This window comes from Chrysochloris asiatica, unplaced genomic scaffold, assembly GCF_000296735.1.
Source record: "Chrysochloris asiatica unplaced genomic scaffold, ChrAsi1.0 scaffold00043, whole genome shotgun sequence".
Taxonomy (NCBI): domain Eukaryota; kingdom Metazoa; phylum Chordata; class Mammalia; order Afrosoricida; family Chrysochloridae; genus Chrysochloris; species Chrysochloris asiatica.
Genome location: NW_006408561.1, coordinates 5,242,962 through 5,260,427, shown reverse-complemented (window position 1 = coordinate 5,260,427; position 17,466 = coordinate 5,242,962). Strand labels below are relative to the sequence as shown.

Genomic DNA, 17,466 nt, shown 5'->3' with positions numbered 1-17,466 from the left:
ATTCCATAAAGATTACAGTTTAAAAAATCCTATAGAGAAGTTCTGCTCTGTTAACACATGGAGTCAACATGAGTCAGAATGGATTCAACTGCAATGGGTTTTGGTTTGTTGCTTTGTTTGGTCTTATTCTAAGTATATCCTTTGACACTTTTAAAGGCAAAGCTTCTCTCCTATAGCATCTTCAGGAGTTCTATAATCCAATTCTAAATCATCAAGTCCCCTTGCATTAGTTCAAGTCTCGGTGAGGACTTAGAAGTCCATCCACCCCACCTGGGAAATGAGGCTCAGCCAAGGCTTATCTCAGAGTAGGGCTGAATTACCGTTCTAGATGTGCTGGATCCTTCTCAATAAAACATGAGCCAGTGTTCAGTCAAATCCTGGGGACAGACAGAATAGAACTTCTGGTCATGGCAGAAGCACACTGGCCTCTGAAAATGGGAAGTGAGAGAAGCAGAGGACCTGGAACCAGAAAACCAGTATCTCCTCTGGGATCATCATTTATCCATGGTAGGATCTTGAGTTGCCTCACTTCTTTAATGCCAGCTTTGTAGTGAAGAAATGGGGAGAGTAGAGCCTACTGAGAATCTAACGTCTTTAGAGTGATGACTATAAGAGATAAAATAGTTCCAGTATCCCTGGACAGAAAAACAGATTTTTTTAAAGCTATGTCTAGAACACTACTCACTAATAAAATGAAAAATGCAACAACACAGATAAATCTCAAAAGTATTATTCAAAGAAAGAAAAACAGACACATAAGACTATATGATCACATCTATGTAAAATTCTAGAGCAAGGAAAGCTAATTGGTGGTGATAAAAATTAAGATTGTGGTTGCATGGGTGGGGTTTAAGTGGTAAAAGGTACAATGAAACTTTCTGCGGTAATGAAAATATTCTGTGTCTTGATAAAACCATGGGTTACAAGAGTTATGCATTTGTCAAGATTGATAAGGCCTACACATTTTATCAAATGTAAATTGTACCTCAATAAAAAGGACAGTTTTTAAAAATCCTTTGTAAATAGAAGAGCTTGGTACAATGCTAAAATGGCATGACTGCTTAAACAGGCATTCTGTCTACTCACGGCTTGGTCAGACAACATCGTGTGAGTGCCTTGTAATGGCTCAAAATGATGCACTTAATTAAAGCTGCTTCCTTTTATTATTCAAAGTTTAGAATTGAATCTGAACATAGGGATTTCTGAAAAAACAAATAACATACATAAAAACAATACTAAGTTTAGAAACAATTAGTCATATTCTAATAGCAAAATGGCATCTGGGCCATTCCACAGCATATAAACAGTTCCTCTAAATCAGACTGCTTGTTGTCGTTGTTGTTAGGTGCCATTGAGTCAGTACCAACCCATAGCGACCTTATGCACAGCAGAACGAAGCACTGCCCGATCCTAGGCCAGTCTCACTATGGTTGCCACACTTGAACCCATTGATGCTGCCACTTGGCCAATCCATCTTGCTAGTGGTCTTCCTCTTTTTCTCTGACCCTCCACCTTACCAAACATGATATCCTTCTACAGTGACTGGTCCCTCCTGACAATATGTCCGAAGTATGAGAGACAAAGTTTGGCCATCTTTCTCTGCTTATGAATAGCAGAGAAATCAGACTCCCTAGATTTCCCTTTTCCCTTGGAAAGACAAATCGCTATGCAAAATTTATTTCAAGAAAAAAAAGTAGCAATAAAAATAATAACAATTTGTATTGAGTGTATCAGGTTCTTCCAAAATGCTCTTATTTCTGTTAATAGCAGCCCTACAAAGTAGATATCATATGTCCATTTCACAGATATGAAAATAAAGACTTGAGCAACTAAATGATGTACCTGAAGATATATACCAAGTATTCAAACACATATATTTGGAGGGAGAGAGAGAGAGTCCTGGTATGGTACTACAGGATTATGTGCTGGGCATCAAGGTCAGCTTGAACTTCAAGACTGGAGGTTCAAACTTACCAGCCACTCCTCGGAAAACCTATATGGGGTCACTAGGAGTCAGAACTGACTCAATGGCACTTAACAACAATATACATAAACACATACACAAGGATGAGTCAAAACTTATCTGCATTCTGGCTGCAGAATTTATTTTAATCAAATTTTGAAAAAGACAAATACATCATTTTTTAACATAATCTCCTTGATTTCAATACACTTTGTCCATCTGTCAACAAGCTTTCATATTCCCTTATTTTAAAATGTTTTAGGTTGAGCTGTGAGCTATGAATGCACTGCTATCTTCACTTCTTTATCAGGGGTGAATCTTCATCGTTGAAGGGCTGCTTTCAAGGGACCAAACAGGTGAAGGTCCAGTGGAGCAAGATCAGGACTTTAGGGAGGATGTTTTAACACCTCAAAACAAGTTTGCAGAGTAACATAGTGTGGGCAGAGGTGTGTGGACATGCATTGTCATGCAAGATCACAATACCCTTGGATAGTCGTCCTCTGTGTTTAATCTAAAGTCTAGGTTTCAGCTCTTCAGTGAGCATCTCACTGTAATGAGCACTGTTGATTGTTGAACATTTTTCTTGATAGTGTTCTAATACTGGCCCTTGAGAATCCCAGAAAAACCGCAAGCATCAATTTCCCAGCTGATGGTTGGTTTTTGAACTTTTTCTTGATCAGTGATTGAGGATGTTTCCATTCTATTCCATTTACTCTCAGGCTCCTAGTGATGAATCCATGTTTCATCACCAGTAACAAAGTTTTTAAGAAACTTTTACCTTCCTTTGAGTATCGATCCAAATTTTGTTCACAGATATCTGAATGCTTCTATTTATGATCTTCCATGAGCTGTTTCAGTACCCATCTCACACAAACTTTTCAAAACCCAAATCTGTCATGGATTGTTTCATAGACAGAGTCATGACTGATTTGCAAATGATTTGCCACATATTCCACTGTCACTAGTCTATTTGACAAAATCTTTTCACGTGCACGTTCAATGTTGTCTTCAGCCATTAATGTGGATGGGTGTTTTAGTATAACTAGAATGCAGATAATTTTTTACTCACTCTTGTGTGTATATATGTATTATGTGGTACTGTAGGATAAGCACTGGACCACAAGATCAGTTTGAACTGCCAGGTCAGCAGTTCAAAGCCACCAGTCACTCCTTGGAAATCCTATACAGGGTCATTATGAGTCAAAACTGACTCGATGACATTTAACAAAAACATATGTACATATATACTCCAGCCTCATTTATTGTTCGAATTAGCTATGGTCACGGTTGGAGAAAACTTCATCTCAGTATACAACAGTCATTAATAGAACACCTAATATTTGTTCAGTGTCAGCCACTCAATATGTTATAAGCTTAAAATATTAAAACATAAATACTTTTTTAAAAAGACATTGTTACTAGTTTGATTTTACAAATGAAGAAACTGACCAACAGAAGTGAAGAAATTTCCCCAGGGGCCACACATGCATTATGAATCAGAGACAGTATTTGTGCTCAGGCAGCCTTATTCAAAGGCCATCTGAGCATCATAGCCATTACATGATCTGTCTCAATGCCAATGAATGCATCACTTACCTCTGAAAAATCCAAATACAAGACATTATATATTAGCATTTCAGCCTCTCTTTCAGAAAAGTAGAAACATTTTCAAGTTTCCCATGAATGGTCTGCAACCAGAGGGTTGCCTTAGATTGTAAAATAATACACATTTTCTCTTACTTCTTCTATCTAACTCATGAAAGAAATTGGAGTTATTGCTAGGCTATTACTATCACTAGGTACAAAGACTGTTTTTGGTAAAATGCCATTGAATTGGTTCTGACTCATAGAGATCCTATATAGCAGCTGGTGAGTTTGAACCACTAACCTTGTGATTCAAAAGACTATAGTATTTTACAAGTCTTTATTTGCAAGTGTATTAGAAAGGTCACAAGATCAGAATAAGGCTCCATGATGACTGACCATCTTTTAGCAATTTTCATTCATCTAGTCCCATGGTTCACCTCAATGCCTCCAAAGAATATGTCTGGTTCCCAGAGTGGCAGAGTTCATTATGACAGCGATGGAGTAGGGAAAGGGGACCTGGGAGAGAGGGAAGAGGGATTTTAATAAGACAAAATGCAGAGGGTTCTAGTACTCCTTCTCCTTCTTGAGAATTCCTGATCTAAAACCGATATTCCTATTTCAGGACACACAATTTTTAGACTGGAGAAAGGAGATTACTAATGGGTCCCATATGAAATCAATGCTGCTAGTCTTGAGTACCATTGCTGCTAGTCTATGTCTAACCTCTGCTTCAGAATCTCCAGCCACCAAACCACTATGGACACAAAAGTGAATTTAATACTACCCACTAAAAAAAAGCAGGAAGCTACTGTTTTATTTATTGACAATGAGGAAATGCTACCAAATGGGAGAAAAACACCTTTTATTAATAAATTCTAAAGATGCTTACTTCTTCTGAAATAGAAGCAACAGAAGTTGCTATTTTTCCCATAAAAAAGGAAAGTGAAGAGTTTATTTTTAATAACTACAAGAAAGTCCAAGTTAAAACTATTCAGGTACAATGATTATGCCCCATCAAAAGAAAGCCCCTGCAGACAAAGAAGCTAATGTGCAGGTTCTGCATAAACGTCTAAGTCCTGAATCTCAGTTGAGCTCATTTTACTTAACAAGTCTCTAGCTCCAGTTTGCAGTCAGAAGCAGAGATCAATAAAAGCTCCATAATGCTTTTCCCTTCATTTCCAGACTTTTTTTTGCACAAAATGACAAAGGATGAACAAGGTCATCAGTACAATAGACATGATTCATGCCTAACTGCTCATTAAAGATACCCAAGGACTTCTAGTGTGGTGCTGTGAATCAGCACTAAACTGTGAACAACAAGGTCAGCAGTTCAAAACCACCAGCCACTCCTTAGAAACCCTATACAGGGTCACTATGAGTCTAAATCATCTTGAAGGCACTAAACAATAACAATAACAACAACAACAAGGATCCCTGGCAGCATAGGGGGTTACGAGTTTGGCTACTAAACCTCAGATTAACAGTTCAAATGACTTCATTGCACACAACCACCATCACAGTTACATAGATCCAAGAATCACTTTTTAAGGAGCTTCTGTGTTTTTCTAGAGTTGTTTTCAATGTGTGTATTTCCCATTACCAACTAGGTAACAGTCTATTACCAGCTCAGGAAATCATTTATATAAATGAGGTCATAGAAATAACTTGGTTTAATTCTTGTGCTAGGGGAGAAAAGACCTTAGATTCAAACATATTCTATGAAGACTCTTTTATTAAGCTTTAAACAAGACAAAGACAAAACAAACATAATCATACAGATGAGAGAAACCATCATCATTTGCACAATATAGAGGCTGATGGAGTCTGCTAACTCACAGCCATGGTTTTCATTATATTTGATAGAGAATAAAGGATATTATCACAAGATCATAAAGGGTGGTAAATTCATCACTGTTTCAGGTAGGACTACAGAAACAGGGATATTACCAGGATCCAGATATGTACACAACTGTAAATCAAAAAATGGTTACAAGATTGGTTCTGGGATTCTGATTATCTAGTTATGTGATAGTTGGGAATGATGCAGGATTATGTGATCCTTCAAGACCCCAAGTTCTAACTTAAATTAGGTAACGTTTGTCTAATTAGCTACTTTTGGTTGTTGCTGTTATTAGGTGCCATCGAGTCAGTGCCGACTCATAGCAACCTTATGCACAGCAGAACGAAACACTGCCCGATCCTGGGCCAACCTCACTACTGTTGCCACGCTTGAATCCATTGATGCTGCTACTTGGTCAATCCATCTCCTTGAGGGGGGGGGGGGGGTCTTCCTCTTTTTCTCTGACCCTCTATCTTACCAAACATGATATCCTTCTCCAGCAATTGGTCCCTCCTTACAATATGTCCGAAGTATGAGAAACGAAGTTTGGCCTTCCTGGCCTCCAAAGAGCACTCTGGCTGCACTTCTTCCAGAACGGATGTATTGGTTCTTTTAGCAGTCCATGGCACTTTCAATATTGTCCTCCAATATCATGACTCAAAACATCAATTTTGGTAAATTCTCACAAGTCCCCTAGTTCTTTGTGTGAGCACTTTCTGCATACTAGTAAATCTACTTTTAATTACATTCTTTCTGAGGGCAAAATGCCCTCCCTGACTTGCCCCAAACTTATCTAACCATAACCATAACCGCATTGCTGAATTAATGGTCAGCAAGCATTGGAGAATCAAATAAAGAACTCAAATGGTGTCTGAACTTATGTCAAGATTAAAATGGAGTTAGGACTCTCTCCATAGTCTTCCACAAACCAAGTGCTTTAAATTTAAGATGGAATGCACTCTCCATCAGCCTATCTTACATGAATCTTTCCTACAATATTCTTGTTGTTGTTAATTGCCTTCAAGTTGGTTCTGACTCAGAGTGACCCAGTATAGGCTTTCAAAGGAGTAACTGGTAGGCTTGAACAACCAGCCTTGTGGTTAGCAGTTCAGTGCTTATCCTATAGCATCATACCAGGAGTCCACAATAGTCTTACTAGATACAAATATGAACATTTTCAAAAATATGAAGATGGATATTTAAGACTTCTCTCTTTCAGAGTAACTTTGCTTGTCTTCCTGACCTATATCTCATATTACCTAACTGTTGTTTAAAATGCATCATTCAAAACTATGGTGTCTATAACAGCATGTGAAGGTAGATGAGACCATTCAAATAATCAGTTTACTATCACAAAAATAAAAGCCCCATAAAGGCAAGAAGTTAGCCTAAATTAATCAGTACTATACACCAGAGCTGGCACTGCTGAATATAATAGGTGCTCAGTATATATTTGTTGTAAGAACGACTCAATAAATGAGATCATCATAGGCTGTAATAGGTTCAAGCTCACCAGCTGCTCCTTGGAAACCTAATACAGGGTCCATATGGGTCAGAATCGACTCAAAGGCAAAGGCAAAGAAGGAGGAGGAGGAGGAGGAGGAGGAGGAGGAGAAGAAGAAGAAGAATTATTTTTAAACTTTTTCAGAATAGCCTTAAATTACTTGGCTTTTTTTTTTTTTTTTTTTTGCTTAGGATTCCACAAAGTTGCAAGGAAACAAGTTTTGGCTCTGATGGTGGTGATGTGTCATGGAGTCGGTTCCGACTCATAGCGACCCTGTGCAGGATTTCCGAGGCTGTAAATCCTTAGGGAGCAGAAAGCCTCATCTTTCTCCGGGGGAGCAGCTGGTCGTTTCGTACTGCTGACCTCAAGGTTCACAGCCTGATTCATAACCACTACACTACCAGAGCTCCTTACAGATAGTGTAAGTGTAGAGAAAGAATACCTTACCGCACACTGTTCCTGATTTTAATCCATTCAGTATCCCCTTGTTCTATTCTAACAACTGCCTCTTGGTCTACGTATAGGTTCCTCATGAGCACAATTAAGTGTTCTGAAATACCCATTCTTCACTATGTTATTCATAGTTAATCATAATCTTCACAGTCAAAAGCTTTTGCATAGTCAATAAAGCAAAGCACAAGTAAATATCTTTCTGGTATTATCTACTTTCAGACAAGATATACCAGACATTAGCAATATCTCTAATTCCATATCCTCTTCTGAATTTGGCTTGGATTTCTGGCAGTTCTCTGTCAATGTACTGTTGCAGTCTTTTTTGAATTCTCTTCAGCAAAATTTTATTTGCGTGTGATATTCATGATATTATTCAATGATTTCTACAATCCACTGGGTCATCTCTCTTTGGAATGGTAACAAATATGGATCTCTTCCAATCGCTTGGCAAGGGAACTCTTTCTTGGCATAGATGAGCGAATGTTTCCAGTTCTTCAGTTTGTTGAAAGATTTCAATTTATATTCTGTCATTTCCTGGGGTCTTGTTTTTCACCAGTACATGCAGTAACACTTTGACTTCTTACTTTAGTACCATTGCCTCTTGATCATATGCTACCTCTTGAAATGGTTGACATGGACCATTTCTTTTTGGTACAGTGACTCTGTATATTCCTCCCACTTTTTTTGATGCTTCCTGCGTCGTTCAATATTTTGCCTATTGTTGTTCAGTGTCGTCAAGTCAATTCCAACCCATAGCGACTCTACGTAGGGTTTCTGAGGAGTGGCTGATGAGCTTGAACTGCTGACCTTGCAGCTAAAACCAACCTTGCAGTTCAGCACATTATTCAATATTGCAAGTTGAGGCTTGAATGTTTTCTTCAGTTCTTTCAGCTTGAGAAATTATCAGTGTGTTCTTCCCTCTTTGTTTCTAACTCCAGTTCTTTGTGCACTCCATTATAATATTTTACTTTATTTTTTTGAGCTGCACTTTGAGACTTTTTGTCCAACTCTTACTTCCTCATTTCTTCCATTCACTTTAGCTTCTCTGCTCTCAAGAGCAAGTTTAAGAGTCTCTTCTGACTTTCATTTTGGTCTTTTCTTTCTTTCTTATCTTCTTAACGACCTTTTGCTTACTTCTTGACACGTTCTTGATGTCATCCCACAACTCTCTAGTCTTCAGTCATTAGTATCTAATGCATCAAATCTGTTCCTGAGATGGTCTTTAAACTCAGATGGGATATAATCAAGGTCATAGTTTGGCTCCCAAAGACTTGTTTCAATTTTCTTCAGCATCAGCCTGAATTTGCCTATGAGTAATTGGTAGTCTATTTATTCCACAGTCTTCCCCGATCTTGTTTTGACTAATGATATTGAGCTTTTTCACCATTTCTGCATAGATGTAGACAATTTAATTTCTGTGTATTCTATCTGATGAGACCCATATGTATAACTATATTTTTATATAACTATATAAATCTTTTACTTTATTTAAGAAAAGCATTTACAATGAATAAATCATTGGTCTTGCAAAATTTTATCATGTGATCTCCAGCATCATTTCTATCACCAAGGTCATATTTTCCGACTACTGATCCTTCCTGTCTCCAATTTTAACATTCCAAACACCAGTAATTATCAATGCATCTTGATTGCACATTTTATAAATTTCAGACTGAAGAAGTTGATAAAATTCTTTAATTTCTTCATCATTGTCTTTAGTTATTGGTGTTTAAATCTGGATAATATTGGTATTAACTGTTCTTCCTTGTAGGCTTGTTGATAATATCATATCAAAGACAGCATTGTACTTCAATATAGATTTTGAATTTTTATTTTGAAGGTGAATGCAAAAGCATTTCTCCTGAATTTGTCATTCATAGCATACTAAATCATATGGTTGTCAGATTCAAAATGGCCAATACCAGTTCTTTTCAGTTCACTAATACTTAGGATATCGATCTTATATGTTCCCTTTCAATTTTGGCAGCTTCCAATTTTCCTAGATTCATACTTTGTACATTCCATGTTCCAATTATTCAGCTATTACTTCTCATTTTGAGTTGTGTCCCATCAGCAAATGAAGGTCTAGAAAGCTTTGTTGCATTCAAGTCATTATGGTCAACTTTACTTTGAGGAGACAACTCTTCCCCAGTCATGTTTTGAATGCCTTACAATCTGAGGGGCTTATCTTCTGGCAGCATATCTCCCAATGTTCTGCTGTTCATGTTTTCATCTTCTGATCTGGTACTATATCAAACAATGTTCCAGTGCTATACACAAAGCTTTCAGTGACTAAACATTCAGAAGTAATCTGTCTTTCCTTCTTCCTAGTCTGTCTTAGTCTGGAAGCTTGCTGGAATCTGTCCACCATGGGTGACCCTGCTGGTATTTAAATATCTGTGGCATAGCTTCCAGCATCACAACAACACACAAGCCACCACAGTACGACAAACTGAAAAATGAGTGGTGGCGACTAATGGCCATAATCTCAGAGATTCCACTAGTCCCAATTTGACCAGTAAGCCTGGTCTTGTTTCTGATTTTGAAATTTGTTCCACATTTCCCCCTACTCTATCCAAGACCTTCTAGTGTGATCTGTTTTAAAGTGGTCAGTATTTCTTCTAGTCTCAGGGTTGGGGAAGCTTAGGTTCAAGTGGACCATTGGACTGATGGATTAATTGTTCCCATACATCTTTGATTTTCTTCACTCTTCTTTGTTCTGGACAGGGAGAGAGCATATCGTCATCATTTTAATTATTATTCTTTAGAGATTGACAGAGAGCTCAAAGGCTCAAGCTCTGGCAACATTCATGTTTTTTTCTTAACCTACCATGGCAAAGGGAGTCCTGATGTGGTAATGTAAAATAAGCACTGGACTTCTAACCAAAAGGTTAGTGGTTCAAACCTACCAGCCACTCCTTAGAAACCCTATATTGGGTCACTATGAGTTGGAACTGACTGGAAGTCACCTAAAAACAGTAGCAACCGTGACTAAGCAATGAAGAAAATAAAATGCTAAGCTAGTGGAGGGAAATTCAAACCAAGATTTTGAACTCGCTCAAGGTTGAAGAAGCAAAATCAAAACAGACCAGAATTTGTAAAATGTGGACATACCAGAATAATAAACAAAACAGGGCAAATTATACGCCAAAGTCCTAGAATGAGAGACTTCGTAGAGACATGATGAGCCCCCTCTGGAACCTGATCTGGGTGATTATATTATTTCTAAGACTGTAGAGAGTGATGTATTTACAGTGGCAGGGTTGGAGGCCATTTTGCAGTTCAAACTGACCTTGCAGTTCAGTGTTTATCCTACAGTGCCACACAAAGACTCATATTTTATAATAGGGATATTAAATTTTTAGCAGGGAGATCAAAATTTTAGCGGGGCATAAACCTGCAATTTTTCCCAGTCCTGTTATTGTTCCACTACGACCACATTTTACAAATTCAGGTTCACTCCAGTTTCACTTCTTGGGCCATTACTAAACAAGGAAGAACCAGTCTTAAGCCCTCATTGAAACAAAAGGCTTGATTGAAATGGGGAATATCAAGGTCCATCTTTGTAACATAGTTCTGAGATAAAAAATATTTTCTAATTTACAGAAAATTAGAATCACCCACTTAGAGTATGGAAGCTAAAACTCTATGTGAAGACTAAAATACAATGTGCAAACAGAGGACAATACTTCTGCCAAGTCTGGAGAACATGGCCAAAACCTGGTTTCACAGGGCAAATGTTTGAGATATTAAGTAACCTAAATTTTAGATACAACAACTAGCTTGCTTCTTTAAATTTTCTGCGTAAATCACACTCTTAAAATAACCCTACATTCCAGACAAGCTGGTGTCTAGCTATTTAGAAACCTGTGTCATTTGTCTTCTTAGGTAAACACACTTCTCAGGTAGAAAGGATTTCAAGTGACATTTTGACGAATATATGAAAGATTCGTTAAAACCACTTGGACTTGCCTGACTTTCTTTGTTTCTTGGACTATAAAATCCCCATACTGCCTCATCACAGGTGGAACACTCATACTGTGTGTTGTCCAGTTTGCTAACTGTATGATTAACTAATAGATCTCCAGCATTGTTTTTGCTTTGTTTCTACTCTTAAAAGTTATTAAACATAAGCTATTGTTGTTGTTTTTGTTGCTGTTAGGTGCCATCGAGTTGGTACCGACTCATAGCAATCCTATGCACAGCAGAACAAAACACTGCCCGATCCTGGGCCAGCCTCAGTACTGTTGCCACGCTGGAGTCCATCAATGCTGTCATTTGGCCAATCCATCTCATTTGGGGTCTTCCTCTTTTTCTCTGACCCTCAGACCTACCAAACATGATATCCTTCTCGAGCAACTGGTCCCTCCTGACAATTTGTCCAAAGTATGAGAGATGAAGTTTGGCCATCTTAGCCTCCAAAGAGCACTCTGGCTGCACTTCTTCCAAAATGGATCTATTGGTTCTTATGGCAGCCCATGGCACTTTCAATATTCTCTTCCAACACCATAACTCAAAAGCAGCAATTCTTCTACAGTCTTCCTTATTCATTGTCCAGCTTTTGCATGCATATGAGGTTATTGAAAACACCATGGCTTAGGTCAGGCGCACCTTAGTCCTCAAGCTGACATCTTTGCTCTTCAACACTTTTAAAAGGTCTTGTGCAGCAGATTTGCCTAATGCAATACGTCGTTTGATTTCTTGACTGCTGCTTCCATGAGTGTTGATAGTTGATTCAAGAAGAATGAAGTCCTTGACAACTTCAATCTTTTCTCCATTGATAAGAATGTTGTTTATTGGTCCAGTGGTGAGGATTTTTGTTTTCTTGACATTGAGATGCAATCCATAATGAAGGCTGTGCTCTTTGATCTTCATCAGTAAATGTTTTAAGTACCATCAATTTGGTTCTGATGCATAGTGACCCTGCATAGGGTTTCCAATGACTGATTGGTGAATTTGAACCACCAACCTTGTGCTTAGCAGTCCAGTGCTTATCCTACAGCACCACACCAGATGGGAAAATATCATGGCTTGGGTCAGGCGCACTTTAGTCCTCAAACTGACATCCATCGTTGCTGTTCAACACTTTAAAATAAAGAGGTCTTGTGCAGCAGATTTGCCTAATGCAATATGCTGCTTGAATTTTTGACTGCTGCTTTAATATGTGTTGATAGTGGAACCATGCAAAATGACTACTTCAATCTTTTCTCCATTTATCTTGAAGTCCTTTATTGGTCCAATGGTGAGGATTTTTGTTTCCTGTACATTGAGGTGTAACCCATACTGAAGACTGTAGTCTAATCTCCATCAGTAAGTATTTTAAATCCTCTTCACTTTCAGCAAGTAAGGTTGTATCATCTGCATATCGCAGGTTTTCCAAATATATGTAACTAAACCAAACTGGACACTGTAACTATTCTGTTTGAGCCTGCTTTAAAACAGAAACTGAAGAAAATCTTTAGTTAAATTGGAATTTTGTTAAAATGATTTTGGACTTCCTGGGTTGCTCTCCTGAAGTCTCTTAAAGGCTAGACTGTTAAATTGTTAAGTGCTCTTGAATCAGTTCTGACTCATAGTGACCCTGTGTAGGGTTTCCAAGGAGCAGCTGGTGGGCTTAAAGCAGCAGCCTTGTGATTAGGAATTCAGTGCGTATCCTACAGCATCACACCAGGACTAGATAGCCTTTTAAGGACAAGAATGATGCCTATTATGGCACTGTGGAATAAGGTACTGGGCCAAAAGGTCAGTTTGAACTACAAGGTTGGAGGTTCAAATGCACCAGCTACTCCACAGAAACCCCATACAGGGTTGCTATGAGTTGGAACTGACTTGATGGCACATAACAACAACAACAACATGTGTTTGTTAATGATTAATGACAACAGCCAAATTAGTCTCCTAATATAATGTTTCTTTTCCAATTTTGAGGACCAGCTACTGACTTTTCTTATTAATATAATCATTATTCTAAAATTTAATTCTAGAATGTTTAAGGGTTAGGGTCTTTCTAAAATGAAGGCATCAGAGGAAACATTTTCATACCTGTTAATTTAGATGTGCATTAAATAAGTGTTTGCATATCTATTAAACTCAAATCTGTGATTTGGAACAATGTCACTTCTAATGATACAACATGTTGTTGCTAAGTACCTGCAATGGAGTCAGTTCTGACTCATAGTGATGCTGGATAGGGTTTCCAAGAAGTGGCTGGTGGGTTTGAACTGTTATCCCTGCAGTTAGCAATTCAGTGCTTAGCCTATTGTTGCTGTTGTTGTTGTTATGTGCCATGGAGTCAATTCCGACTCATATATAGCGCTACACTAAAATCTTAAAAAAAAAAAAAAAAAAAAGTGTTACATAAAAAGGAAGGATGCCTAGGCAGGCCTGTTTTTGCCATCTATCACCTTATTAGAGGACTCCTGGTGTGGCACTATAGGATAAACACTGGACTGTGAACCACAAGGTCAATGGCGCAAACCCACCCTTTGTACAGGGTTGCTATGACACACAATCAGCTTGACTTAACAACAAAAGTAACCTTATTAGAGAGGGAAGAACTTATTTTTAGTTTGAGGGAGGGGGAGCTTTCTAACACACCCCCAAACTACTCAGTCATGAGTCAATCTGCTTGGTAAAGTCATAAAGGAGTAACTGGGAAGGAAGTTTAGAGTTCCACTGAAAAACAGCAGAAAGGAGAAGGACAGAAGAAATTTCTGATGGTATTTAAGAAAGCAAACTGAGAGGGAACAAGAGAAAAATGTACTTTGTAAATGATGCTATATTTACTCTTCAATAGAATCCAATGAATTCAATATTATTCCCATTTCACCGATGTAAAAATTACGGTATAGATGTACTAGGTTATTTACTCAGATTCTGTTGTTGTTGTTGTTGTTGTTGTTATGTGCCATAGAGTCGATTATAGAGCTGGTTAATAGAAAAGTTGCTATTTGAAACTAGACCTATACTACTCCAGAGTCCATCCAGACTCTTTTCCCCAGGTCAACCTGGTCAGGGTTAGGAGCTGAAGAAAACTCACATTTCAGGGCTGCTGGATTTGGAGTAACACCATCCTCAGTAGATGCATGCAATACAGAGCCTCTGCCAATCATTTTAATTGGATTCTTACATCAGGTCCTGTTTCCTTCCTGGTATTCTAAACTCCAGAGACTTTCCAAATCACCTTTCTAAGTCTTACAGACAACTTTTCATAGTAGTCCCATTCCCTTCCCTGTCTACTCATTTCCCCAAGTCTACTCCCTAGCTGTGATTACTTTTAGCCATTTTTTACTCCAGCTGATGAGTAATATTGATCATGGGAGGCTTCATTTAATATGCCCTTAAAACCCATTGCTGTCAAGTGGATTCCAACTTATCGCAACCCGTTAGGATAGAGTGTAGTCCTGGTATGGTACCGTAGGATAAGCACTCAACTTTAGTGTCAGTTTGATATACAAGGTTGGTGGTTCAGACTCACCAGCCTCTCCTCGGGAACCCTATACAGGTTTGCTATGAGTCAGAACTGACTCATCAGCACACAACAACAACAGCATAGGATAGAGTAAGCTGCCACCATAGGGTTTCCAAGACCATAAGCAGACTGTGATATCTTTTTCCCAGTGAGCAGCTAGTGGGTTCAAATCACCAACCTTTGGTTAGCAGCAAGTGCTTAACCACTGCACCATCACAGTTCTGCTGGGCAATTTGAAATTGATGTTGGTATGTATGTGATAAGCAGGAGTATACAAAATCACCAGATAAATATATATTGTTAAAGTCTCAAGCTTGTCAAATGATTTGGTGACAAAACTAAAATTATTTTATACTTGAATGATGTGAAACATTATGTCTAGATTGATTGATTGCATTTATATTATGGGGTTTCGTTCATTTAATTCGTTGATTCTCGGCACATTATTTGAGCACCTCCTATGGACTCCCAGTGTCATGCTGTAGGATAAACACTGGACTGCTCAGAGGTTTAAATCCATCAGTCGCTCCTCAGAAACGCTATACAGGGCCGCTATGAATTGGAACCGATTCGACAACATTTAACAACAACCACCTGCACCAAGAGCTCTGATGGCCATTCACAAAAAGCACTGGACTGCCAACTACAAGTCGGCAATTCAAACCCACCAATAGGTCTTTTGTCCTATTTGGCTTCGTCTAGAGCTAAAAATGAATATTAATATGGCTTGTTGTTGTTGTTTAGTTCTAGTCAATTATGACTCAGAACGACCCTGTATAAGGTTTCCAAGGAGTGGCAGGTGGGTCCGAATCTCTGATCTTGAGACTTGCAGTCCAGTGTTTATCCTACACCTCCACACTAGGACTGCTGTTGTTGTTGTTAAGTGCCGTCGAGTCGGTTCCGACCCATAGCAACTCTGTATAGCGTTTCCGAGGAACGGCTGGTGAGCTTGAACTGTCGACCTTGAGGTTCAAATGGCTTTGAAGTCCAGCGCGTTAACCCACAGCGCTACACCAGCACTCCAAACTCATATAGTGTTGGCCCTGCCAAAAAAAGTCATTTGTTGGGGTTTCTAATTTCATATTTTTAAAATGAGGGTGATCATACCTACCCTGTCCACATCACAAAGTGTGTCACAATAAGCCTAGAGATAAGGGATAGTGAACATAAAGTGGAAAACAAAAATAATAGTTGCATCTGGTGTTGGAGCAGTAGTAAAAGAGAGCTGTGTAAAACAGCCAACACAGACTCCAAGCAAGTGCTCAACTCCTATTGGCTCCCTTCCCTGGCCCCCAGCCACCAACAGCTTCCTACACAGCTTCCTTTGAGAGTATCCTCCCTTCTCAGCCTGACGGTGTGACTCTATTTCCCTCCTAGCTTGGAAACTGCTGGCAGCGTGTTATGAAAACGAGCAGAAACCTGCTAGCAGGTAAAATTCGTGTTTCAACACAGTCAGCCCTGCCTGAGAAAATGCAGTTCATCCTCCCTTGGCGCTGAGGTCTGACTGGCAAATAGTACCCAAATATTCATTAATCAAAAGAAGCTTTTGGCCCTCGACACCTCTGGATTTCTGGCACAAAGAGTACCAGTCCCGGAGTTAGCAAGGCGGAAGCCTCGAGGTTCTCTGAACTCTGTTAGCAGCCGGGTCGTAAAATCTAAGTACTCTGCCCTCGCTAGAGAAGGGATCGATTTTGCTCGAGATTCGGATTTCCAGGGAAGATGCTCTTTGCGGTCGCGCGCCTTCAGGAGAGACTGTTGAGCACCTAGCGTTAGCGCAGGACGCGCGCCCCCGGGAGCCGCGGGAGCTGGCGCGGTGAAGTGGCTGCACCACCCAACCTCCACTGAGCCCTCTTTCCCCAATTTGCTTTCCTGCCGCAGTTCTGGCCCAAATTAATTCTTTTCACTTGTGAGTGAGCACATGCAAGTTCCCTGGGCACGATCAATCCATCTGTCTCCCCCGGGGAATCTAGCTTTTAAACCATTAACTGCCCAGCCGGGTAAGGAGGGGGGTTCCAGGAAGGTGACATGGGAGGGAGTGGGGCGTTTTGCATGTTCTTAACACCAAAATTAGCTGCCAACGCTAAAAGGGCTTGCTTACTTCTGGTTTTGTTTTTGACAAACATATGTAGTGGGACGCTAGCTTGGCGGGAGGCTGCCTCGGCCAGGAACCATAGGCTCACTTGGCAGCCTGATGCTGAGTTTCAGACCGCAGTCGCGTTCTGTCTCCGCCCTGGCTGCGCCCCCTGACCTCCGTCTGCAGATGGACGGATGCTGGGCGCAGGCTTTCCCTGGCTTAATCTAAAGCCCTAACGCTTCCACCTTTGCACCTTCTGTTTATCTGCCTCTACCCCGCAAAGGACGTGCCCCTTTGGTTGTGTTGGAGTTCTCAGTCCGCGGGCGTTTGTGTGTGTGTGTAGGGGGGCGTTGGTGGTGGGGGGAGCACCTTCTTATCCCTCCTCCCCATCCTTGCCTTGGCTCGGGGTTTTACTGCAGCAGCCGAAGGTGACAGCGACGCCTTAGTCTCCTCTGGTGCTCTCTGAGCCCAGACTTCCTCCGCACAGGGAATGCGCCCCATCCTGAGATGCTGGTCCCCGGAGAAGCACTGACAAGCTGCAGAAATCCAAATTTAAAATGTTGAAGTCGCTGGG

General features: G+C 39.8%; 1 pseudogene; it reads left to right on the top strand.

The window, feature by feature from the left end:
- The first annotated feature begins 407 nt into the window (after positions 1–407).
- LOC102823572 lies at positions 408–17,120 on the top strand (annotated as a pseudogene).
- The last annotated feature ends 346 nt before the right edge of the window (positions 17,121–17,466 follow it).